We start from the raw sequence: 27,911 nt of genomic DNA on the forward strand, positions 1-27,911 counted from the left end.
CAGAAGTAAACCTTGGCATCCTATACATTTATTTTGACTTTTTAAATTAGTGAGGCTCTGAAAAAGGACCATTCGTATTGCTTTTGTCTGTGTGAATTGCTCATCGCATGCTCTGCCCATCCTCCTATTGAGACTTGGTCTTTTTTTCTTTCTAAGACCTCTTTATACAAATATGAACACTCTGCCTCTATATTTTATATACCCAATTTATTGTTTACCTATATTTTAATCTTTTATGGTTTTGACTAACAGATATTTTACATTTTTAATACAAAAAAACATTACATATTTGCTCTCCTAACTTCATTCTCATGGTGTTTGGTCTGTAGGGGTGGGAGTCTTCATTTAGAGTTTGATCTCAAATATGTACTGTTGATGCTTCCCCTGGCTGTTTGTAAAGAATGTCATCCAAAAGGGGGTAGAGTTTTTTTATTTCTCAGCAAACCATTTATACTGCATCTTTGAATTCAAAGTTAAGGTCAGAATATGGTTTGAGATAATGATTACCTGCCTTGAATGTAACAGGTATTTGGCAAAATGTAAACAGTGGATAGAAGCCTTTTCAGTAGAGTAGTGACAAAAGCCTATTTGAGTGCGTTAAAGAGATAGTGGGAAGCAGGTAAGTTAATTCATCTGACCATCCTTGCAGGGTAAGGCTTTTATGTCAGCAAGTAAAGAGATAGGAGTGAAACACAGCTCTTGAAGAGATTTCCTGTGAAGAGAAGCCAGTAGCTAGAAAAGAATGTATGAACAAAGGAGAATCTAGATTTGGCCTGCTCCGTGCTCTCAAACTAACACTGTTATATGCTAGTCATCCCCCAGTTTTTAAAAGATATATGGATTAATAAGATCTGTCCAAACTAAAATATAGGGTGTTAAGTTTTACTATAACATTAACTATTGGTTAATTTAATTATTTCATTCATATTATTTACTATATTTCAAATATCTTAATGCCAAACATGTTCAAGTTCTTCCATACACTATTATTTCAACATGTTCCATTAGTTGAAAATAATGTTAATGGTTCACTTCAAAGTTTTATGTTTGTGTTTGTTTTTCAATTTTTTGCCAAAAACCATTGTCCTAAAAATTCTAATGAAATGCAAAAGGAGTGACATTCATTCTAAATGTTGCCCAAGAGTACTGAGTTAAGTTTGATCCCTGGCTTCAGGAATTGACATTATAAGAGGAAGAATGCATCAACTATTAACAATAAAACAATATGGCTGATGATACCTTTTCATCTATATGACAATAAAATTTGTGTACAATAAATATTTTTTGAATTAATGCAACTGGATTTTATAAAAGGGTGCATTTAGTACCATTCACCCCTTTGCAACTTTATTTCCTTAACTTGATCTTACACTATCGAGGTCACTTAGCTTTATTAATGGCCCAGGATTTGTAAATCTCTTCCAGATGATCAGCTTGCTCTACAAAAAGCCACTTCAGCAAACCCGCTGTGTACTCTACTGGATATTACAGACAGAGGTAAGATTTTTTTCCCCTAGAGCTCACATTCTGACTGAAGTGTCAAATGAATGAGAAAAAAAGAGAAAAAAGATAGACATTGAGATTATTACCATGGTAGAGGGATAGTCTACTATAGGTGAGTGAGCTTTATGTAATGCATTGATAATTGAACCATATGTTCTTAGTATGTTTTGTATTTATGTATTGTGTCTATGGGAAAACCTGGGACTATTCTGATCTTATATCCAGACAGGTTCCACAAAGTTACATACAAAAGGCACCCAATGCAAAGAATCAGCTCTGTCATGTCAAAAGTCCTATATCCATCCCACTCCTACTCTAGCACCTCACTTTCATTCCTTACCGTTTGGCTTATTATGTTGTTTTCCTGGATGTATACTTACCCCTATTCTTAAAGAAGACTTTGACTTAGCGGTTTCATCCTTGGTATACTCTTAAGATAGGATATTTTTGACCCTCTGCTTCTCTTTGTTTCTGACCATTCCAGGTCCTCTCTGCAAAGATCATCCTCAACTCCCAAGCACAAGTCTGGCTTTAACTTATTTATTTGACTAGTTTTCCTAATGTAGTCTTATGCCCAAATTGAAAAGAAGATTGAACAGTTACTTTATCTTATCTCGATAGTATTTAAAAATAATGAGACACAAGTCAGATAAGAGCTAATGAGTAGATACAAGTGAAAGGCATATTTCCAAACTGTGCATGATGTTCAGAAAGAGTAGTGTGTGTGTGTGTGTGTGTGTGTGTGTGTGTGTGGATGGTAGGGTGTGTGTGTGGATGGTAAGGTGTGTGTGTGTGTGTGTGTGTGTGTGTGTGTGTGTGTGTGTGTTGATGGTAGGGTGTGAATAGCATAGAAAGGAGGTGAGCTGTCCAGGATCTATGAATCAGCCCTCTGCTCAGTCTGAAAGCCTGGAACCCAGAAGGGGTCAGACAGTATGCTTGTTGATTGCCTGAGCTGAAAGATTAAACATTTGCAACAAGCAGTGCAGCTTGAACTCTCTTTAACTACCAGTAACAGGTTCTCTTGCTTCATCTTCCCCAGAACAGAATGAGGAAACTGAACCATTGGTAAGTTCAATCAAATACTCCTTGTTCCTTCGGTGTGAAAGATATTGTGAGACATGATGTTGATAGGGCAATGTTCTAAACAGAGATGTACTTCAGTAGCACTGCTTTGGAGTGGAATTGAAAGAAGCTAATGAAAGTGGAAATGAGAGATGATAAAGTTTTAAAAACTCAGTTCCTAAGGCAGTAGTATCTTGTATTGTTATATTGATTTTTTTAAACCAATTAAAATTCTAGAGAAAACTGCTCTAAAATGTTCATTTCCAGCAGTTCAGATGGGTTCTTTGGTATAAATGCTTTCCTAACATTGATCTAATTCTTTAACAAGGACACAGAAATATGGGAATGGTAAGAGAACATGGAAAACTTAATAATATTTTAGAGATTAGGTTGTATTTATCCCAGTGTCTGAGTCACTCTGTAGAAACTAAGAGGTGTCATTAATTTCCATGTACTTCCAATTCTTTAGTGATGCTTGGGGAGAAAAAGTCATATTGATATTCTACTGCAATTGACTCTCCAAAAACATTAAATTTGTTGGACTAAAGCTGTTGGCAAAATACATATGTGATAGACAACAATGAGGAGACATGAAATATTAAATTATGTCTTCTTTATTCAAGTCAACACAAATATATTTAATATATACTCTGCCAAGTAGTGCTTTGGCTTCTGGGGCTACAAAGATTTAAAAATAAAAACTGGAGAAGTAAATCAATAAATCAATAAATGATTTTTTTTTTTACTTTCAAAAAGGAAAAGATTACTTTCAGCGAAAGAATGGATAACATTTCTGAATGATGTTTCACTCATGTTAAAGGTCTCTAAATCTCAAATATACGCTTCTGCAGAAAATCATATGCAACTTTAGTAACCCATTCTTTGCTGATAAATGTTCATTCTCAGAGTCTATCATACAAAAGGAGACAAATCGATTTCCTTTCCAACATACATGTGCACGTTAATTTTTTTGTGGGCTAAGACTCCATCTACTCAGGCTTAATGAATCAACAAGGAGAGAATCTGAGTTCCCACAGCTGTGTGATAAATCCAGCACACACCTTGTATTCATGAAAAACAAATGTTTCTTTCTCCACATTATTGTCATGTGGCATTCTTCAACTCTTAAAGGAACTGTGGATTTTGAAAGAACCCCTGTGACAGGGTAACAACTTATAGTTTAATACATGAAAACAAATGTTAGACTCTTTACACTTAACAATTTGGTTATTTAACCAAAAAGAAAAAGAAATAGCTATTAATTTAACTTTCACCATGATAGACTCATAAGAAATGTAGTTTGAACAAAAATTTTAACCCTGCTTTAATTGCTCTTACTTATCTTTATTTTGCCTTTGCTCTAATTTCTTTACTTATTTTTCCCCTGTTCCCAGGATTGGCTGGTATAAAGAAATAAGTGAAGGAAATGTTTAACAACATATAAGTAAAGGCTTTCATTAACATATATGTTTCCTTCTTTTTTCTGTGGCCCTGACTTTCCTTTTGTATTTTATTAACCAAGTTAAAGCATGCCATTTTACTGTATGCTTTTCAAATTCTTTTGGGAAAGAGACAATGTATAAAGTATTTATCTAAGTTTATTAAATGTGAGTGCAATTCTCAACATTGAAAAAATAGTAAAACTGATTGTATCAAAAAGGAAGATATTAAGAAAGGAGTCTAAACACACTTTAAAATAGCAGGTCTTCAAACTTCCAGGGACAAATTCTTGCTTTAATTTTGTATCAATCCCTTTCTCTCTACTTTGCTCTAGACCTTTAAGCTTAAGCAAAGACATTTTGCATGCCATTAAACTAATGATAATTTCTTCTGCTACTCATTTAGCATTCCTAAAACAAATATTTGAATTTCTATCATAGGCAAGGAAGTATGTTGAGGTATAAAAGTAAGATTATAGGGCTTCCCTGGTGGCGCAGTGGTTGAGAGTCCGCCTGCCGATGCAGGGGACACGGGTTCGTGCCCCTATCCCGGAAGATCCCACATGCCGCGGAGCGGCTGGGCCTGTGAGCCATGGCCGTGGAGCCTGTGTGTCCGGAGCCTGTGCTCCGCAACGGGAGAGGCCACAGCAGTGAGAGGCCCGCGTACAGCAAAAAAAAAAAAAAAAAAAAAAAAAGTAAGTTTATAAGTCAAGAGAAACTTGAGAAGCTTATGTTTCAAATGAAAGGACATTGTAGCATATGATTGTATAATTAATGTTCTTTAGTCTTGTTTCCTGAATAGTAACTTTCAAATATTTTAGATGTTTATTTTTATATTTACCTCTTCATTTCTAAATAATATACTTACACTGCCGTTTCTTGGCTTAATCACTTTTGGAAATTACCTATAGATTCCCTATTAGTTTAGATAAGAAATTAGCTTATCCCTCCCCTTCCTCCTAACAAAGTCAGATCATAATTTTTGGTTCAGACAGCATACGTTCTTTGCATTTATTATGGCTGTGTAAATATTTCTACTCCTGATTCAAGTAATAAACTATGATTGTACTTCTTTTTGTTGTTGATTTTTCTGAGAAAATTACAAATGGTGGCCAAGATTTGAAAATTCCTGAGACTATTGACATGGACTTGGCATGATGAACCATCAAACAAGCAGGGCAAAGTATACATTCATTATTAGGAAAAGCACAAGTGGACATGGATTCAATGTCTCCATGGTAGAATGGTACCCAAAGTTAAGTGCTCACTATCTGGCCACAAGGAGGAACTTCACAGGCCAGAGAAGTTTGGCAATGGCTTTCCACCTTTGCACCCAATCTTCTTAGATTTCCAGGAGTTAACAATTACTTTTTTTTTTTTGATTAGCTTCCTAGGTACCTATTTTCATATTTTTTCATATGCTCCACTAATTGTGTAAATCATAAAAAAAAATTTTCCAACAATCAAGTATTTTAGATATTCTATCAATTATTGATACTTTTTTTTCTCCAGAATTTCTATTCTGTTGTAAGTTGTACTGAAGCATTTTAGGCTGCTTCAGTTTTCATCCCTACACTTCCATCTGCTACTCTCAAATGTCCCTATTTTGTGGGCCCCATATCTTCATTTGTTATTGTTTTCCTTCCTCATTTTGCTCGAATACCTACTCTCGATGCTTCCTATGAGAAGCATTGAAAGTTAAATATTTTTAGTTTTTCCATGTCTGAATGTGCCATTAGTCTATTTAGTCACATCTGTTTAATCATTTGTTAGATTGAGATTTCTAGGTTGAAAGTCATTTTCTTTTAGACTTTTAAAGGCATTAGCCATTGTCTTCTTGATGTCAAAGCTGCTTCTGCTTAAAGCTGTTGTGATTTTGACGTTGAGTGAAACATTTGTATGTAAATATCTCACTAACACTTAAATGTGAAAGAGGTGGACATGCAAATTTTACAGTCAGCCGTTTGGAGAAGACAGTTAAAAAAAGATAGTATGAAGTGATTAAAGTTCAGAAGTAGTTTAGTGGGATTTCATAGATATGATCAGGGATATCTGATGAAGAAAGAAAAAAAGAACAGTAGGAGAACCAGATTATTGGGTGTCAAAAAGACAAAGAAAGGAAACTTTCAAAAAGAAAAGTGTGGTCAGCAGTGTTAATAGATGGGCCTATTATGTATTGTCCCAGTAAGATATTAACAACAACATCGATGGTTAATAGGAATAGTATCGTGAATTGAGAATCAGTGTAAAGAAGCTGAAACATCCTTGGACTGGATCTCAGAAAAAACCTGAATTCTGGATACTAAATTTCTGGTTGCTCTTGAGCAAGTCAAAACTCTCTGATCTTCTGTTGTTTATCTATAACTTGAGAAGATTGGCCTTCATAACTTCAGATGTCGTTTTGACTTTCAATGTTGTATGGCTTGTACTTTATACATTCTGATGTGCATCCACATGCAGGAAGGATCACATCTGAGTCTTAAAGCAGTCCTATGAGTGAGGACAGTAAACAGGAATTGTCTTTCTTATATTCTTCTGTCTTTCCTTTCTTAATCATTTTGTAGATGACAAAACAGAGAAAGTGAGTCAAAATGTTTTGAAACAGAGCCAGATTTAGAACACAGGTGTCTCACCCAGATTGGTCCTAGTTATTTCCAATATATGACATGAAGTGTCTGAAACATGACAAATTAATGTTTCTTTGAAGCAAATACATCAATGTTTTCTACAGCAGTCTAAATCTTATCTAATGACTCTCAAAGTATTGTTCATGATTTCATGGGCTGAGGAAGAACTTAATGGATCATAAACTGCTGTGAACTTAAAAGCCCCATCTTTTGATTTTATAGTCAAATGATGAACAAGATTGACAGAGCGCTTAATTGAAAGTCACAGTTTGTATCAGGCTGCTCATTTTTCAGGTGTTGTTTTCCTTCTTTTCAATTATAAATTACTAGTTTAGCTTATCATTATCAATTTAGTTTGCTGTGGTTTTGGTTAACCGTAAGGAACACAGAACGCAATGATGCATACTCCTTGCATCCAGAGTATTCATGCCTATGATTTTCTAAGAACTAAATGTTAAGATGTGTATACACTGGTTCAAATGTGAATCATACATAGGGTTATTGCAAAAGCAGATGGACATGAAAAGCATGTATCATTTGTGTTTTTTGTAGATAACAGTGACCAATCATTTTCATCACTGAGTTGCATTCCACCACATTCTTTGAATATTTTTTAGATGAGGCAAAACACACATCAAAATGTTTTATTCTTTATAGCCCATAGAACTGATAGGAACCTCAATTGGCCTTAGCTTTTACTCATTACTCAGTGCCAACATGCTTTGGGAACTATGTCATACAACACTGAGTTGTTACAGAACTTTGGGAACTATGTCATACAACACTGAGTTGTTACAGAACTTTAGATAAAAGACTATCTAGTATTTTTAGTTAGATTAAACCAGTTGTACTGAAAATAATAAAAAAAATATAATAAATGAGCATTGGTTTTTAATATGAAATTCATTCAAGTATGATTTCTTTGTTTAGCGCTTTGGTCTACTAGTGTTAATGTAGGTATGTTACATTACATATAAGATAAGCATGTGATAGTAGCAGACAGTGGAGTGGAGTCAATTGCTCTGGGCAGCCCTCTTGATTGATATATTCCAATGTTCAGTACATCCAAATGTAAAACGTCAGCCACCAATCTCTACATATGCTCTAACTGTCAAATCTTTCTCTGGCTCAAAGCAGATGGCTCCATTTGTTTATAGGCTCAACTAACCAATTTTAATTTATTGGATTCTTTACAAATTTGACTTACTGGGAAATGACAAAAATCAAGCCCTTATACTAGAACAATATTCATAATTGAAAAAAATGATAAAAGTAAAAAAATAAAAAGGACAATTTATCTGTCTAGGCCAAAGTAATCTAGGAATGACTTTGTCCTACACTCAGATCCTTTAATTGTAATTAACAGCTTATTCTCCTCACTCCATCCCTACTTCCAAATAAATAAATAAATAAATAAAGCACTGTGACCATCTAGTTTCAATATAATCCTACTTTGTAGGCTGACATATTATGTCGTAAGGGTTTATGAAAGAATGAGAACCAGACATTTGGTCTACTCTATGCCAGTAACCAGATTGTGGGCTAGATGTTTCTGCCATTACAAGCTGTCCCATCATGTTTAGGAGATTGAAGGGTCACATTGTCTTGAACAGTATATATACCATAAAGTGTTCATGGTCATTGATCATCATCATGACACTGATTTTTAGATCAGAGAGAAGTTCATCAGGTAGGTAAATTACAAATCTTGTATACATCACCTTACATACCGAGCGAATAAGGAACTCATTCATTTTCTCAGAAGTGATAGCTACAAGATATTACTGTATCTTTGGGGTCTGGCTGAAACATAAAGGCCTTTGCATTTAACATTTTTGGTTTTATTTTGTTGTAATTTATCAGGATCTTAATTTGGAGTTCAAGAATCATGGTATCTCATTCCACTGTTTAGTTCAGAGAAAGGTGATGGGTACATTTACTTCTAAGCTCTTTGACTTCCTGAGAAAGTCCAACTCTTACACATAATAAAATTGGTCATTGTATAAATAAACAAACTGTATAAATTGTGGGGTTATTCCTTCTGATCGTTTTCTTGGCTTCATTTGAACACATCCCACATCTTAATTTAAAATAATTAGTAGGATCGTGTTAGATGTCTGTGATAACAGATTGTTATTAGTATCAGTGTTGCATCACATGGAAGTTTCTATTAAGGATATCTATTATAAATTGCCATTCAGTTTGCAGGCTAAAATAACTCACATGCTTTTATTGATTAAATGAGGCATATGTGGCATATTTCAACAGCAGTAAATCTTTATATTTTGTGAGAGTTTCATAGTTTATAAAGCATTTCTATGTGAATTAACTCATCAGATTGATGCTGACATATCTCACATCTCTAGAAGATATGAAATTCCTTTTAACAGGGAAGAGGAAAATAGGGTGTGAAGTTGAATTTAGAAACTAAGGGAAAAAAAGGTGGCAGGAGATTTCTAGAATAAATGCAGAGTCAGCTACAGATGAAGGGCAGACAAAGCAGAAAGGACCAAATCCAAGTAGGAACTTACATGGGAACGATAATCCAAGGTGTGATCTGAGGACAACTCTGACAATATTCAAAGAAGATGCAAAGCTGGCCCTCCCACTCATTAGCCACTTGAGCCTGGGAATTGCAGATTTAAAGTGTTGATGCCTCAGTTTCCTCATCTGCAAGATGTCAGTGATAACTGTTATGTTCATCTCATAGAATTGCTGTCAGTGCACCTGGGGCCCAGGGCAAGGGGAAATTAAAAAAATATATATTTTTTAACCACAGCATCAAAGTCTCTCTTGTGGAGAAACTGAACTGGATGTAGAGAAAAGTCCTTAATAAACTGCTTTCATGGTAGCTGATGGAGTCCCCAGGGAATGATCTGGAATCAGATGGACAAACAAGAGAGAGCTAGGTGGCTTTGCAAATGACATTAACAGGCATTGGGGATGAAGGTTAGAGATAAGAAAGAGGAGCAGAGGTTAAAGAGGAAAGAGAGGGCTTCCCTGGTGGCTCAGTGGTTGAGAATCTGCCTGCCAATGCAGGGGACACGGGTTTGTGCCCCGGTCCGGGAAGATCCCACATGCCGCGGAGCGGCTGGGCCTGTGAGCCATGGCTGCTGGGCCTGTGCATCCGAAGGCTGTGCTCCACAACGGGAGAGGCCACAACAGTGAGAGGCCCGCATACTGCAATAAATAAATAAATAAATAAATAAATAAATTAAATTAATAAAAACTGTTTATGGTTCAGTGATTTAAAACCTGTATGTTGTCATGATCATGGAAGCATGATACCCACATTTCTGCTTATAGAGGTGTTGTATCAGGAATATAAAAGGGTCAGAAGGATATTCAGTATGGATTTATGCCTGTAAACACTGGGATAATGCATTAGAAAAGCAATTTTTTTGCTAGACATTAGTTTAAGAGATAAAATCCCCTGTAAGAATTCTACAGTTATTATCAAAGATATTGTGTTACCTACTGGAAGTGGGAAGAGATTTGAAATTAAATTTGACTTTCAGTGTGAGTGTAACCTCAGTAGTATCTTAGTTAGATGATATAAAGAAGTTTATTTCACCACCTCTGGTGTATAATAAATGATAATGATGAACATCAAAATCATAATTTTATAATTAAAGGTTGATTTCTCTATATCCAAAGCAATTTTATTTTGTAGAAAAGTAGGATTCTAACCATTCTGACAAGTCAGGTCCCCAAAACTAACATGTGATACTCACAACATCTCTGTAATACAGGTATTATTTCCTATGCTTTATACAGCAAAGAGATTCTCCAGGATTACAGATCTTGAGTAGCAGAACCAGAGCTAAAATGGTGGTCTTTTTATTCTTGGATATGTGGTACATCTTTAGAAATGTTCTATAATGAATAGTAAGTGCATACTTATCTCTAGAAATTAAAGTCATAATAGTAATAGGGAGTATAGGAATTAAACTATTTAACTGATAATAAAGGCAAGTATGCTGTAATTTTTTTTGTGCCTGTATGGAGATATAAAATAGAACCAATGTTTCAGAATAAGGGAGTAGCTTTCACAGTACTAGTTAACCACAGGTCAGTCAAAATGATGAAGTCATTTAGGTGGTAGCCACGATCCAGACAGTGATGTTTATTTGGTGATTGGTTCTGAGAATATGTGCTTATATGACCTCATGTCATAAGGAAAGAAGGGTTCTCCTTGGTTTTCAATGGACTTTCTTCTTTAAAAAACATTACACTTCCTCAGATTGGTTGAAGTTGCCTCATTAGAGTAAAAGAATTCCAGATTATTTAAGGGTCATTCAGTTATAACAATGTACCTTTATTTTATTAAAGCTATATCTAAGAGAATGTTGGATTGCTTTTCAGTTACTCATTTTGTGAAAAATGGGCAACATTAAATTCAAACATTAATTCAAATTTTTATTGTCAGAACAACTAACTGATAAAAATCATGTATCTTTTGAGGACAAATGAAAACAAAAATCTCTCAGAGAGCATCATTAAATGCTATTCAAGTAGCTTTAATTTATATAATTTTATGACATAAAATGGCCTTTCACTTCAGCCATCATTTTGTTTGTCTAAGTTTATTTGGTTTTGTTTGTAGAGTTCATGAATTTGATCATTCTCCCAAATGTGAGTTAGGATATATCTGTTAAGCTCATTGTCTCAGCTCAAAAATACAATGATACTCCCATTTTTTTGGTTTTGTTTTTGTTTTCATTTTTTTGCATTAAAGACTGTTGTAGGAGTTAAAGTGCATTAAGAGGTGCATAGCGTGTAAAACTAAGAAATAATAATTGTGCTGATCATAATGGTGCATGCAAAAATCATATTAATGTTATATGCATGCAGCATTTATAAGCAACACTCCAGATGTGCAAAAGCAGTAAGCATGACTCTTTAACCTTTCAGTGATTAGCAAGTCAGAGAACAAAATCTTTTACAAGCTGCCAGCTCTGATCTTTAAATGGAGAGCCATTTATGTGGCCTCAACACAGGATGACTGTGGTTTTTGCTTTCTACTGGGAAGGATGAAAGGGTTGTGCTGAGTTTGTTGATTTAGTCAACAAAGAAACCTGCCTCTTAGAATTCAAAACACTCAAGTACAAGCAACCTCACACCCTTCCTTAAGTATCCAGAATCACTTCTTCATGGAGGAAAAAAATACATAGTTTTTTTTTAATTTTAAATAAAGTAATGATTAAGCTTTTGCACAGCAAAGGAAACTATAAACAAGAGCAAAAGACAACCCTCAGAATGGGAGAAAATATTTGCAAATGAATCAATGGGCAAAGGACTAATCTCCAAAATATATAAACAGCTCATGCAGCTCAATATTAAAAAAAACAAACAACCCGATCCAAAAATGGGCAGAAGACCTAAATAGACATTTCTCCAAAGAAGACATACAGATGGCCAAGAGGCACATGAAAAGATATTCAGCATCACTAATTGTTAGAGAAATGTAAATCAAAACTACAATGAGGTATCACATCACACAGTGCAGAATGGGCATCATCAGAAAATCTACAAACAACAAAAGCTGGAGAGGGTGTGGAGAAAAGGGAACTCTCTTGCACTGTTGGTGGGAATGTAAATTGATACAGCCACTATGGAGAACAGTATGGAGATTCCTTAAAAAACTAAAAATTGAATTATCATATGACCCAGCAATCCCACTACTGGCCATATACCCAGAGAAAACCATAATTCAAAAAGATACATGCACCCCAATGTTCATTGCAGCACTATTTACAATAGCCAGGTCACGGAAGCAACCTAAATGCCCATCGACAGATGAATGGATAAAGAAGATGTGTTACATATAGACAATGGAATATTACTCAGCCATATAAAGGAACAAAATTGGATCATTTGTAGAGATGCAGATGGACCTACAGGCTGTCATACAGAGTGAAGTAAGTCAGAGAGAGAAAAACAAATATTGTATATTAACGCATATACGTGGAATCTAGAAAAATGCTATAGATGGACCGGTTTGCAAGGCAGAAATGGAGACACAGATGTAGAGAACAAACATATGGACACTAAGGGGGGAAAGTGGAGTCTGGGGATGAATTGGGAGATTGGGATTGACATATAAACACTAATATGTATAAAATAGATAACTAATAAGAACCTGCTATATAAAAAAATAAAGAAAATAAATTTCAAAATACATAATGATTAAGTGGAAGAGGGAAGCACTATTCTACAAATAATATGTCAGAGGCTTAATTGTGATATTTTTTGTAAAAAGCTACTTTCACATTGTAATTGTTGTTTCCACATACTCTGTTAAGAGCTGGATTCTTGTGTGTTTAAATGAGGGGCTGATATAGACTAATTTCTGGGTAGGGGTTTGTGGCTTTGGCTAAATTCCCAGTGGAGCATACTTTAGCTGATTACATGTATTTCTCTTTCATTTAAAGGAAACACGGACCCCTCTGCTTCCTGTTTGTTGTACTGTAATACCCTGAACAGCTATAACACATTTACGTAGAGATGGCTGTTTTCAATGCATGCAAGTTAATACCCGTAATCATAGGCATTCAGAGACTTTTTAGCCTAAGACAATTATTGAGGTTGATTTTCAATGAAAATCATGAAAAATATTTTACACACACTGCAGAGTCTCTCAGAATTGAGCATAGAGCTAGTTCATAAGTTCCAAAGCCTAATCAAATAAAGAAATAAAGGAGAATATACATTTTAAATACTACACCCAAATAATGATCATGATAATTGCAAAATTTACAGAACCTCAGTTTTCTGTACCACTTGGGTATAAAGCATAGAGGAGTCAAATTTCTGGCTAGGGTTTCCTACTTGGTGGGTTAAAAAAAAATGCATATTTTGAGATTTTCTAAAACATATCATGTACTATTCTTCTCTCTCATACTAAATGTGCTGTAAATAATTCAAAATTACACAATTTATATTTATTAACATTGTAGTCTGCTGTAATATGATGTTGCCCCTAACACCATTAAGACTTGTATGCTGTTTCATCCCTGTGCTCAGTCATTCAGGAACTATACATTATTTCAACACACTGTCCTTGGCACTGAAGATGTCATGGCGAACCAGTTAACATCATTTCAGCCCTCATGATCATACAGTCTAGTAGGGGATTGGATATTAATCATATATATTTAGTAACCATATTTATTTGGTAATCACAGATACCATTAATACAAAAAAAGCTATGGTTTCTCTGCTTTTGAAGTAGCTTGTTATTTGTATTTTTCTATTTCTTCCTTTCCTGTCTATAGTATTACTGCTGTTTTATTTTTTCCTCTGACTTATAAGATCAATTTTTCTATGCTTAGACATTGAAAATTAGACAAAAATGCTTGGCAGGTTTTGGTATGCAATACCAGGAAAACAAATCTGATCATATTACTTCCCCTCAAACACCACTCAATGGTTTTCATTATCCTCAGTATATATTCAAAATTCTTAACGGAGCTTACAAGGTCCTTTATGATGTGAGCCCAGCTTCTTTTTCCAGGTTCAGTTTTCAATACTTTTTCATTCTGTGCTTCCAATTTACTGACGTTCTTTTATCTACTAGTGTGTTTTGCTCTCTTGTCACTTAATGATCTTTGAACATGATCTTCCTTTTCTGAATTTATCCCCTGTTCCACCTTCATGCCCTCTGCTACCCTGATAAGTTCCCTCTTCTCTTTCCTGACTTTCTCCTTCCTCTATCCTTCATATATTTCAGATCATGATTCTAATGTCATATTTTCATAAAAACCTTTTGACTCACCCCCTGCTGCTCCTTTCCAGTTAGTTGGTCTGTCTGTGTGTTCTCTTGAACCCTATTACTGAGACTCTGATGGTCTTTTAACTTTACCAGTACTGTTTCCATTACTAGATTGAAAGTTATATGGAGAGAATACTTATCTTCTTCAAAGACCAATCCCCATCCCTTGCTTTGTGCTTCACACATAATGACACACTCATTAACCACTTGTAGAATGGAAATATCAGAAAATCTAAGATGATACTATCTTATTTATAATCATAAACCCCACTGTCAAGCAGAGAGTGGTTATTCAATTCATATTTGTTGAATGCATGAATATGCAAGTCTGCTGGGAGTAAGGGTCTTTGGGAGTTCTCTCTAAATAATTTATAGGAACTCTGATGACTGTCTGTGGTGGTCAGGAACCTGAGTACTTTTCTTATTTATCACTCATTCCTGGCTCTTTTATATTATAGGTGAGGAAGAAAAAGGCTGTAGGAGGGAAAGACTTTTGTGCATATTTACTAATGACATATATTTGATGTGTGTCTTTGCAGACGTTATCTCTTATAAACTTCAGAATAGCCCTGTGAGGAAGGAACTTGGTTGTACAGAGGAAGACATTAGGGTCCAGTTAGACTAAGTGGCATAGCTGGGATTCTCATTCATGTCTTGTCTCCTTCTACTGTATCAAACTGCTGGTTACTTGTGCTTCTAAAGATAACACCACCTGTAGAGCACTGGCAACAGTGGAATTTATCTTCCATAAAGAAGGGTGGTGATCAGAGAACAGTCTTTAGAATAAAAATTAAATGATATCTTTTAGTGTAATGTAGTTGCCTTAGTCTGTTCGGGATGTTATAACAAAATACCACAGACTGGGTGGCTTATAAACAAAAAAACATTTGTCTCAGTTCTGGAGGCTATGTGGTCCAAGGTCAAGGTGCTGGCAGATTTAGTGTCTGGGGAGGGGCTGCTTCCTAGTTCACAGGTGACTGTCTTTCCCCTATAACCACACATGACAGAAGGGCCAAGTAGAGCTCTTTGGGTTCTCTTTTTATAAGGGCATTAATTTCACTCAAGGGGGTTCTGTCCTTGTGACCTAATCATCTCCCAAAGGCCCCCATTTCCAAATATCATTACATTAGGGGTTAGGATTTAAGATGTGCATTTTGAGTGGACGCAAACACTCAGTGTACAGCAGTGGGCATCTGAGAGGTCATGATGAAGATGGCTTCCTGAGGCAGGGGTATCACAGGTCAAGGGTATTATCCCAAACTCTTCCAATAAAAAAAGGACACTGGATTTAGAGTTGGTAATCCTACTAACAGTCCCATCTATACATGCCATGTTAACTTTAATAAGTTTTTTTCTATAGTTTCTTCAACAATAGAATTATGATATTTTTATATTTTCCTGTTTACCACATAAATTGTCTATGAATCTGAATTGAGATTTTTAAAAATATTCTAAAGTATTCTAAAAATTTTAAGTGGTATCATCTGTCTCTGAAGCACAACAAGACAAAATGGACTTTGGTTCTGACATCCATCTCCTGTATGTGTATCATAGGTCTCAAGGGAAATAAAGCCAGAAACTCTTGATTGATATGTACACGTGTATCATCATTACTTGAAAATGTATGCTCCACTAAATGTGCTCAGCATAATTTCGTTGAGGTTTATCCATGTTGTTGCATGTACCATTTGTTCATTCCTTCTTATTGCCAAGTATTCTTCCATGGTTTGGTTGTACCACAGTTTGTATAACCATTCACCCATGGAAGGACAGGAGCAGGTATTTATAGTTAGAGCAATTAGGAAATGATACATTTTGAAATTATCTCATGTGACCAGAATAATAAGACAAATCATCAGACCAAAATGTCATTGAAGAATCTTTTAAGCATCTCCACCATACTTTTTTCCCCTCTGTATCCTTAAGAAAATATAAACCTTGAGCTCTATAAAGCATGATTCAATAAATTTATTTTTATAATTATACACATATGTACACTTGATTTTATGAAGTGTACACTTTGAAATGCTTGATCCTCATCCATTAGCTTTTTGTTATTAATCAGCCTGGTGTGTGTGTGTGTGTGTGTGTGTGTGTGTGTGTGTGTGTGTGTGTTTCCAAAGTGAACTACTGGACGGCAGGGGCTGAAGGAAACTCATCTCTATACCCAGGGCCTGACACATTTTCTGGCTTCTAGATCACACTTAATAACTTTTTTTTTTTTTTTTTTTTTTGCAGTATGTGGGCCTCTCACTGTTGTGGCCTCTCCCGTTGTGGAGCACAGGCTCCAGATTCACAGGCTCAGTGGCCATGGCTGACGGGTCCAGCCACTCCGCGGCATGTGGGATCTTCCCAGACCGGGGCACGAACCCATGTCCCCTGCATTGGCAGGCGGACTCTCAACCACTGTGCCAACAGGGAAGCCCCACACTTAATAACTTTTGTTGAATAAATACAACTCCAAAAGTCGAGTGTTCTTGATAGAAGCTATTCTTCACACCTCCATTAGATAGTTAGGCAGGTGCTCTGATCCCAGGTTTCTAACCAGAGAAGTAGAAAACCCGCAAGTTAAGTGACTTAGTCAAGGCCCAGAGCTTCCTCCAGGGCAGGCTGTATTCCCCAATAAATTTTGCATACTTTCCTCAAGATTTCCCCACTGTGCTTTAAAAAATGGTTTATAAACTGATAAACTAAGAAAATAAATGTTTTATTTTTGACACAAATAATAAAATATAGTTGGTTTATATTACTTCACTGAGGGGTATGGATATTTTAAAGGCACTATCAGCTTTCTTTTTAAACAATTGCATTTAAAGAAGTAACTAATTACGTTTGCTTGCCTCACAGAGTCCATTTTAGCGATATAATTCTATTTCATTGGCATCTTGAAAATAATCAACTCCTTAGTCTAACAAGTACTCTTAATATATTCAGAGTCTTTTCTGGGCACTGTAGCAGTATTAAATGACAATAAAACTGATATATCCAATTGGACTTTTTTTTTTTTTTTTTTTTTTTTTTTTTTTTTTTTTTTTTACATCTAAAGCCCATTACTCTTCTGGAGCAAAGAAAATTACCTTTCTAGATAAAAGGGCCTCATATGCTATATCCCAATATTTTTGACCAAACCATAGTGAAGGAAAGTTGTGCCATATTTGAGCATCTTAAAAATAACCAAAGCTACAATGAGGTATCACCTCATACCAGTCAGAATGGCCATCACCAAAAAATCTACAAACAATAAATGCTGGAGAGGGTGTGGAGAAAGGGGAGCACTCTTGCACTGTTGGTGGGAATGTAAATTGATACAGCCACTATGGAGAACAGTATGGAGGTTCCTTAAAAAACTAAAAATAGAACTACCATATGACCCAGCAATCCCACTACTGGGCATACACCCTGAGAAAACCATAATTCAAAAAGAGTCATGTACCAAAATGTTCATTGCAGCTCTATTTACAATAGCCAGGACATGGAAACAGCCTAAGTGTCCATCAACAGATGAATGGATAAAGAAGATGTGGCACATATATACAATGGAATATTACTCAGCCATAAAAAAGAAAGAAATTGAGTTATTTGTAGTGAGGTGGATGGACCTAGAGAGTTTGTTATACAGAGTGAAGTAAGTCAGAAAGAGAAGAACAAATACCATATGCTAACACATATATATGGAATCTACAAAAAAAAAAAAAGTCCTGAAGAACCTAGGGACAGGACAGGAATAAAGATGCAGGCATAGAGAATGGACTTGAGGACACGGGGAGGTGGAAGGGTAAGCTGGGACTAAGTGAGAGAGTGGCATGGACATATATACACTATCAAATGTAAAACAGATAGCTAGTGGGAAGCAGCCACATGGCACAGGGAGATCAGCTCAGTGCTTTGTGACCACGTACAGGGGTGGGATAGGTAGGGTGGGAGGGAGATGTAAGAGGGAGGAGATATGGGGATATATGTATATGTATAACTGATTCACTTTGTTATAAAGCAGAAACTAACACACCAATGTGGAGAAATTATACTCCAATAAAGATGTTTAAAAAAAAAAAGAAAAAAGAAAAACAGGAATTTCAGCATTGTTTTGTGGCTGCTGAATATAGAGGCTACAATAAAAATGATCACTAACTATATTCTCAGAAAGCGATTCCTAGTAGGTTTTGTAAAAGCTTGAAATAGTTTGAAAATGCCAGGCCTGAGTAAGTGGAGGGCAAAAAGTTTCATTACTTCCATGCAGCATTCTTAGTTTTCTGTAAGAAATTAAATAACAGAAACTAGAGCATTATAGGTTTGCAATCTCCTGTCTCATCAGAGAGGAATATGTCCAAAACACAGATCCTTGACATGCTAGAAATGCCAGGGCTGAAGGCTGGTGCACTGGACGCCGTGCATTGTCAGGGTTTGCAGGCGAGTACATTGTGAAGAGAAGAGTTTCTGCAAAGAGTACTGTAGCAGAGTAGGACTCTCTTATTGGTGACCTGTTTATTCCATACCTGATTTTTCTGCTACCCAGTGACCCAAAAATAAGGACTTTAACACTTTTAAAGCTACTGGAATATTGATACTTAGACTTTCTTGCCATAATCAAGACCTTTCTATATCTAAGCTTGCAAAATATGGCAACAGGATTTTTCAAGCTTTCTTTTCCTCCCTTCTGCCATCCTTTTACGAAGGTTTTTAGCCCTACCCAAGGTGAGCTGTTAGTTTTGATATTAACTCTTTCTAAAGTAACTGCTCAAAGATTTTAAGAGTAAATGAATCACTTGGGTTCACATATGCATATAGATAACATTTTTCTCCAAAATAAATAACACAAATATGATTAAAGATAAAAGTGTTTGGTTTACATTTATTCAGGATGAGATCTGGTCCAAAATGCTTAAAACTAAGCCTGGCCACCAGCCAGCTGAAAAATTCACACAAGTTCTTCTCTTTTAGTTCAAAATTTCCTTTTATTGGCAAGAACTTTGGAAACAACTCTTTGGAATGAATTTCTATGAATGATTTGGCAAGTTTTTGAATGGTGTCTATTGAATGGGGAAATTATACGAGTATAGCACATTGCACCTATTATGAACTGACTTAAAAATAACACCAAGAACAGCATGTGATATAAAAAAAGCATTTTACTGAGTAGAAATGCAACTTGAGAAGATATATTAATATTTACAATTAGTAAAACCGGAATCAATTATGTGTTGGTATAATAAATGGAGTTAATTCATACAGGTCTAGGTCTATCAATACACCACCCTGGAACATATCACTTCAGATAAAAAGGAATCTTTTTTAAGGCCAAAACACAATTAATGTCCCATAGCTGGATTTTAGATCTAATATCACCAAATAATTCTGAATAGTTATTCCAGATAGTGTCTATGAATAAGTGGGAATAGTTAACTCTGATTTCAATTAAGGATAGGTGATTGATGTTATTCTACAGGAAATGAATAATATATTAGGATTCTGCCCCATAGCTATGTCACATGGTGCTTTCTAATTTGTCCTAAATTAAAACGTGATGAAGATGCATTTTATTAAAAGCTTAAAAACCTTTTACATAATATAGCATTTATCTCTTGCAGATATGGAAGTTCAGATCCAAAAGGAAAATGATTGCTTGTGGGCAATCTCACTGTGTCCTAGCTGATCCTACATTCTAAACATTCTTCAGATCACTGCCCTGCTTTCCATCCTCACTTCCCCTGCGTTAATTCAAGCTTTGAATAATGTCAGAAGGATTACACCAGTAGCTTTCCTTTTCAGGGCTGCCAAGGCACTCTTTCTAAAATCAGACTCTGTCCCTCCCTGTATTACATCCTTCAGTAGCTTCTTCAATGTCTCCTCCAATATATAACACGTGGACTTTTTACCCTTTGATTTTTGGACCATGCTTATGGTAAACCCAATAATGTTCCCTCAACAATGCCCACATTCTAATCCCCAGGACCTGTGAGTTTGTTATCTTCCATGGCACAAGGGACTTTGCTGCTGTGATTAAGAAGCTTGAGATGATAACATTATCCTGAATTATCCAGGTGAGTCCAGTGTAATCTAAAGGGTCCTTAAAAGTGAGAGGCGATAAGGGCAAAATGAGAAAAAGACATGTGACAGTGGGACCAGAGTTTAGAGTGATGTACATTGAAGATGAAGCAAAGAGCCAGAAGACAAGGAAGGCAGGATGCTTCTAGAAGCTGGAAGAGGTAAGGAAATGATTTCTCTCCTTAAGCCTCTAGAAGGAATTAAAGTCCTGCTAACACCTCAGTTTTAGACTTCTGACCTCCAGAACTGTAAAGAGTAAATTCATGTTGTTTTAAGCCACTAATTGATGGAAGATTTATTATAGCAGCAATAGGAAATTAATACCATACCTAAGTGTGTACTTGATAAATAATTGATACATAAATTAATGAAAAAGTAAATCAATATTCATAAAGTCTTATTTCTTTATGTTTTTCACATCCATGTTGGTATAATATATTGGCAGGTAATCCTATGACTAGGATTACAATGACACAGACGCCTCCATCCTTAGAAAAATATGTGTTTCCACACTGCGATGTGAACTTAATATGGTAATGCTAGATTATTTATTCACAGCAGAGGTGCACAAGGTACATAAATGCAACCTCGTGGAGAAGCACACACCCTCTGGAGTCAGCCTGCCCGGATTCAAATCCCATCTCCACTGCTAACAGGCCATGTGACCCTACACAAGATTTTGCACCAAATTGTGTGCTAGTGTTTTCATCTACTTACTTCCATTTTGAGAAGGATTATGTGAGAATTAAATAAAATATGTAAAGAACATGGAGGTAAAAAAAAATGGTTCTGAAGAACCCAGGGGCAGGACAGGAATAAAGAAGCAGATGTAGAGAATGGACTTGAGGACACGGGGAGGGGGAAGGGTAAGCTGGGATGAAATGAGAGAGTGGCATGGACATATATATATACTACCAAATGTAAAATAGATAGCTAGTGGGAAGCAGCCACATGGCACAGGGAGATCAGCTTGATGCTTTGTGACCACCTAGAGGGGTCGGATAGGGAGGGTGGGAGGGAGATGCAAGAGGGAGGAGATATGAGGATATATGTATATGTATAGCTGACTCACGTTGTTATACAGCAGAAACTAACACACTATTGTAAAGCAATTTTACTCCAATAAAGATGTTAAATAAATAAATAAATAAATAAATAAAATAACGTTTGAAAAAAGAAGAACATGGAGGTATGCCTGGCCTATAGTAAGTTCTCAATATATTTTAAACATTTTTATTATCAGTATTATTATTATTATTATTATTATATGTTAGAGTTTGTTCTACAGGGCTCTAATCACAGATATAAACATTGAAACATCTTGGTTATTAAAAGTGTTAGGAGCTCAGTTGGACTTATTCAGTGAATGTCCACAGTGGATGTGCTTTCATCTAATGCCCTGACAGTTGCTTGCATATAGGCTGTGTTCTGATACAATACTTTCAAAAATAAAAGATAAATTTTTGGCTTTTCCAATTTACCAGTTGCATGCAGTAAAACACGAAATATTTTCCCAGTAATTTATTTATAGTTTTTGTGTTGTGAATTATTCAAAGGAGAAAAACTTGGGTAAATCACAAAGTTAGCATTCATATTTAGTCTTACTGTCTCTGACCAAACATACTGACTCAGTTCAAGATTTTTAAATAGGAAATTGTTTCAAAGGAAAATTAAATCCTTGGTAGTCACAAAGATTTCAAACAAGGAATCTTCTACAGACAGCTTTTCTTTTTATGAATACAGTGAGACAATATTTTTATTATTGTTTTGACCTAATGTTTACCAGTTTGGGGCTTGGCAGTTTTCCTATTGTTCTGTTTCTGATTGAAAACCTGGAATTCATCTGCTTTACATGAATTGTTCTTCCAATATAACAGTCTCTGAAATGTTTGATTTTACTAGCTTAGGTCATTCACAGTGCTGCTGGTGGTGCTGGTATGGTAATATAAAATGAACACATGATTAACTTTTACTAAGTTACAGACATTGACAGTGAAATGGAAACCATTATATATATTACTCAGGTTCACTTGGTTAAAGAAGATCCTATAAAAACAGCTTGAGGTTGTCTGTTGTATTTTGTTTTTCTTTCAAAGAATAAAAGCTTTTAAGAAAAACATCAAAAGTCCTAATAGATATGGATATATTTTTGTGTGCATATGGGTGTTCTTATGATTATTCTCTTGACCACATTGTCAAAAAAGAAATAGCTGTATCTAAAGTTTCCATATTTTCTTAGGATAGAAGCAGAATCATTTTTTTAACTTCATGCACAGAGACTTAAATAGTCTGATATTTAATACAATACCATGTTTTCAAGGGTTATTATAACTATATACATATGTTGATTAGTAGTTTATTCTTACCTAACATTTTTATAATCACATTAATTTATTCCTCATCCATTTATTCATTGTTCACTGAACATTTTGGGGGCGCTATTTGTTCCCGCTTCACACTAGATGTTAAACATCTACTGACAGTGATACAGAACCCTGAATTCAAAGATTTGGATATAAAGCATAGTTCATTTTTCACTTCATCACCAAAAGCATCATAATTGCTAAGTAAATTTTACTTCTGCTGTGCTGAATCATTGTGGGTCCAATCGAAGCCATTTGGAAGAAAGTTGGATTAGAGTAATTTTAGGTTTTCTAATCTGCTGGAGACCAAACTATGGAAGACAATTAGCCCCATGAGTCCTGTATATTGTGGGGATATATTTGCCAAAGAAAATAAGCCAAGATGCTTGAAGAAGCAAATATTGTTCCAGTTATCACATTTATCAGCTTGAGATATATTTTGTTCATATTCTTCTCAGCATGAAAATATTCAATGTCCTCTTACTTCTTAAAAGACAAAATCAATTAAGTTCAATAAACATTTATTAACATCTACTATGTGCAAGACATTGTGCTAAGAGTTATTTGCCATGGTTACTAAATCACAGAGGAACTTGTAATCTATATGAAGGATTTTGAGGAGGAGTGGCATAAGAACAGTAAAGAAAAGGTTAAAAGACAAACTTAAGTAAAATGCTTTGTATTTTCGACACATTTTTGACTGGGAAAATCTGAAAAAGCATTTTAATGACATGGGCCTTCCTGGATAATTAGCATCTTGATGATGGAGATAGGAAAGTGTAGTAAATGGTATCATATTAAAATATTCACTGCTTCTCCCTGCTGGGCCAGTCCTTGGGAAATAATTATACTTCCCAACCTATAGATGTCAGATGCCATCAAATAACTTGCTCTGGTTAATAAAATGTACACCATTTCCAAGAAGAAGCTTTAAGAGTCATCACATGGTCTCACTATTTCTCTATCCCCTCTGCCAAGAGACTGTTGTGTTCTAGATCGCAGTTGATCCATTAGCCTTATTCTGAGAATGACATGGACATGAAACAAAACCACAGGCAAAACACGATGAGCATGAATGTGAGTGGGACATAAACCGTTGCTGTTTGAAAACACTAAGATTTGGAGTATGTGTTACTAGAACAAAAGTGTAGTTTAAGCCAACTGATGTAGGGACAAGCATCATGGAAGATGGCACCAAACACACACAAGGTACAGAAACAAAAAATTAAGCAGAAGAAGATAGACTATTTTTTTAAATTAATTAATTTATTTATTTATGGCTGTGTTGTGTCTTCTTTTCTGTGTGAGGGCTTTCTCTAGTTGTGGCAAGCGGGGGCCACTCTTCATCACGGTGTGCAGGCCTCTCACTATCATGGTCTCTCTTGTTGTGGAGCACAAGCTCCAGAGGTGCAGGCTCAGTAGCTGTGGCTCACAGGCCTAGTTGTTCCACGGCATGTGGGATCTTCCCAGACCAGGGCTCAAACCCACGTCCCCTGTATTGGCAGGCAGATTCTCAACCACTGCACCACCAGGGAAGCCCAGAAGATAGATTATTGAGTGCCAATTATTGTGAGCTTAAAATTCAAATATGATGGAGAGATTGGAAATGTCCAATAGATAATGGGAAATGTAGGTTTGGAAGTGAGAAGAGATCCTACATCTAAAGATAGTGATCTGAAAGTTGAGATGTTAATTGAACATGAGGCATCTAAGGGAGACCGAGACTTGCAGTTGAACATTTGGTGGGTTGGGGTGGGATGGGGAAGAAATGCATCTGAAAAGTTGTCAGACAAGCAAAAAGAAAAAATCCTGGACAATGGAGAACAGCACTTATTTTTTAGCCTGTCACTGGGGAAACCAGGTGGTAGAGCCCAAAGAATATACTGTTTGCTACCATTTGGGTTCTGACACTCACAATCTTTGTGATTTGAACAAGATACTTAACTTCTCCCTCAGTGTCATCATCTGTAAAATAGAGAAAATAAATTGCATCTTGGTTGGGATTTTGAGGGAGAATTAAATGTCATGACTTACTGAAACCTCTCCCACCATACTTGGCACATAGAAAGAATCCAGTGTTGGTTCCTATCTGTAGCATTATTATCCAGAACTTCACTATGTCAACTCACTATACCAACAGTTATCTAGTGACTATATACATATACTTCTGAATCTTGTTGAAATCCTTTCAGAAGATCCAGTTCAAATCCCATGTGGACTATAAAATATTTCCTGTCCTAGCCTTCTCCAAATTGCTGTATCTTAAATTGTATATTTCAGTCATGTGGCTCACAATTTATCTTTAATGTCCTGGTTCCTTTCCCATCTAAAAGTCACTTGAGTACAGATATTGTCTTGTATATTTTGATTTCCAGTACCTTTCATCATGTCTCACTTATAGTGGGAATTTAAAATGTTTGTATTGATATTTTTAATGCACTAAAATTCTCTCTGGTCTGACCTAAACAGGATCTGTAGTTAGAGAGTTTAAAAAGACTGTTAGAGGTGAAACATACATAAAGTGTGACAAGTACACCTTACAGTTTATATCAACTTTAAACAACACAATCAGGAAGGTAGTCCTCAGCAAACAAACCACAACATGGGTGCTGTGAATCTCCTCTGAGTGGTACCTGTGAGTGTCAGCTGAGTTTGAAGAGCTAAGACTGAAGTGTATAAAATGTATAATAACACCCTCCATGTCATGGGTTCAAAGTTTCATCATGACAGTGGACTCCTCGATTTTTCCTAATCCCTGCCCCATATCAAATCAATATACATTTCTCTATTTTCTACTTCAGCATCCATTATCCTAATATAGACACTTGTTACCTGACTCTAAGATCAACCCCATTGCAGAGTGGCTGGACTCCCCACTTCCAGTATCTCCTTTTTATAGTTCATTCTTGACACTAAGTCTTTTTAAATCTTTAAGTACTAGAATTGGCACATCTTCAAGCTCTTCAACATCTTCCCTGCTTTGAGAACCAGCCTGATACACTGACATGTTCGTACCACGTATCTTTGGACTCTGAGCCAAAGATGATTAGTTGCTCATGTGTGGATTTTTGACTCAAACTGGGGCAATCAAGTAACCTCCGCAATATACTTAAAATTGGACAAAACCATCACAATCCAGAGCCACTTGTGGATGTCATTTTTAATGACAGCCTCCTGGATGAGAAGCTACACCAATGAAGGCCTTCAGATGAGACAACCAAACCTGTCTCATTCCTGCTCTTTACTAGGCTTAGTTCTTCAAATCTTCATTTATTTCTCTTAAGGTAGCTAGAGCCAATTTCTCCTATTGCAACTCCCAAAATACTAAGCATTTGTTTATCTGAATAATATAAATATAGTTTTAATGGTGGTGTTCTCATCAAAGGTGTTAAATAAATTTATTGTTGTCTATCTTTAAAATTCCAAATTCTTAGACCAAATATTGAGACCATCCATCCTCTTCATTAAAGCTTTTTTGTGACCTTATTCCCTCTTCCACCTTCATACATTTCCATTAATCATTATCATGTATAAGTCTAATATGTCCACTCTTGTCACTATTATTCAATATAGTTTTGGAAGTTTTAGCCACAGCAATCAGAGAAGAAAAAGAAATAAAAGAAACCCAAATCAGAAAAGAAGAAGTCAAACTGTCACTGTTTGCAAATGACATGATACTATACATAGAGAATCCTAAAGATGCTACCAGAAAACTACTAGTGCTAATCAATGAATTTGGTAAAGAAGTAAGATACAAAATTAAGGCACAGAAATCTCTTGCATTCTTATACACTAATGATGAAAAATCTGAAAGAGAAATTAAGGAAACACTCCCATTTACCAATGAAACAAAAAGAAGACAATACCTAGGAATAAACCTACTTAAGGAGACAAAAGACCTGTATGCAGAAAACTATAAGATACTGATGAAAGAAATTAAAGATGATACAAACAGATGGAGAGATATACCATGTTCTTGGATTGGAAGAATCAACATTGTGAAAATGACTATGTTACCCAAAGCAATCTACATATTTAATGCCATCCCTATCAAACTACCAATGGCATTTTCCACAGAACTAGAACAAAAATTTTCACAATTTGTATGGAAACACAAAAGACCCCAAATAACTAAAGCAATCTTGAGAAAGAAAAATGGAGCTGGAGCAATCAGGCTTCCTGACTTCAGACAATACTACAAAACTGCAGTAATCAAGACAGTATGGTACTGGTACAAAAAACAGAAATATAGGTCAATGGAACAGGATAGAAAGCCCAGAGATAAACCCACACACATGTGGTCACCTTATCTTTGTTAAAGGAGGCAAGAATATACAATAGGGAAAAGACAGCCTCTTCAATAAATTGTGTGGGGAAAACTGGACAGCTACGTGTAAAAGAATGAAATTAGAACACTTCCTAACACCATACACAAAAATAAGCTCAAGATGGATTAAAGACCTAAATATAAGGCCAGACACTATAAAACCTTTAGAGAAAAACATAGGCAGAACATTCTATGACATGAATCACAGAAAGATCCTTTTTGAACCACTTCCCAGAGAAATGGAAATAAAAATAAAAATAAACAAATGGGACCTAATGAAACTTCAAAGCTTTTGCACAGCAAAGGAAACCATAAACAAGATGAAAAGACAACCTTCAGAATGGGAGAAAATATTTGCAAATGAAGCAACTGACAAAGGATTGATCTCCAAAATATACAAGCAGCTCATGCAGCTCAATATCAAAAAACAAACAACCAAAAATGAGCAGAAGACCTAAATAGATATTTCTCCAAAGAAGATATACAGATTGCCAACAAACACATGAAAGGATGTTCAACATCGCTAATCATCAGAGAAATGCAAATCAAAACTACAATGAGGTATCATCTCACACCAGTCAGAATGGCCATCATCAAAAAAATCTACAAACCATAAATGATGGAGAGGATGTGGAGAAAAGGGAACCCTCTTTCACTGTTGGTGGGAATGTAAATTGATAGAGCCACTATGGAGAACAGGATGGAGGTTCCTTAAAAAAATTAAAATAGAACTACCATACAACCCAGAAATCCCACTACTGGGCATATACCTTG

This window comes from Mesoplodon densirostris, chromosome 4 (genome assembly GCF_025265405.1).
Source record: "Mesoplodon densirostris isolate mMesDen1 chromosome 4, mMesDen1 primary haplotype, whole genome shotgun sequence".
Lineage (NCBI taxonomy): Eukaryota > Metazoa > Chordata > Mammalia > Artiodactyla > Ziphiidae > Mesoplodon > Mesoplodon densirostris.